Source organism: Podarcis erhardii (genome assembly GCF_964252035.2).
Source record: "Podarcis erhardii genome assembly, chromosome: 10".
Classification (NCBI taxonomy): Eukaryota; Metazoa; Chordata; class Lepidosauria; order Squamata; family Lacertidae; genus Podarcis; species Podarcis erhardii.
In genome coordinates, this window is record NC_138500.1 from 26,069,079 (window position 1) to 26,069,971 (window position 893).

Sequence of the window (893 nt, forward strand, 5' to 3'; positions counted from 1 at the left end):
CAATGACAAACCTAGACCAGAGACATCACCTTGCCAACAAAGGCCCGTATAGTAAAAGCTATGGTTTTCCCAGTAGTGATGTATGGATGTGAGAGCTGGACCATAAAGAAGGCTGATCGCCGAAGAATTGATGCTTTTGAATTATGGTGCTGGAGGAGACTCTTGAGAGTCCCATGAACTGCAAGAAGATCAAACCTCTCCATTCTGAAGGAAATCAGCCCTGAGTGCTCACTGGAAGGACAGATCCTGAAGCTGAGGCTCCAATACTTTGGCCACCTCATGAGAAGAGAAGACTCCCTGGAAAAGACCCTGATGTTGGGACAGATGGAGGGCACAAGGAGAAGGGGACGACAGAGGACGAGATGGTTGGACAGTGTTCTCGAAGCTACCAGCATGCGTTTGACCAAACTGTGGGAGGCAGTGGAAGACAGGAGTGCCTGGCGTGCTCTGGTCCATGGGGTTACGAAGAGTCGGACACGACTAAACGACTAAACAACAACAAGAGTTTAAACTGGTCCGTCAACCCTAGAACAACAACGTCAGTCCACCAGATGAGCCTCCCGTAAGGAATTCTTTTGTCAAAGATGACCGCGCCCTAATCGGTAGCTAGGCAAGGTGCCCCACCATGCACTGCGCTCCGCCGGAGGGTTTGCAAAGCTCCTCGGGAAATGTAGTCTTCTCTAAAGAGCCGCCTCAGCGAAGCGCTCCCCGAGGTAAACAGAATCCAGCCAATAGAGAGTGGGCCGCCCGCCTACTCGGCCCTCTGCCAGCCAATCGGAGGGCCAACACTGCTCTCCGCGGGGCGGGGCTTGCTGATGTTGCTGCTGCTGCTTCTCCCACCGCGCGTGGCGTAATCTGAGGTGAAAGGTAGAAGGGTCAGGGGAGGCGGCCAC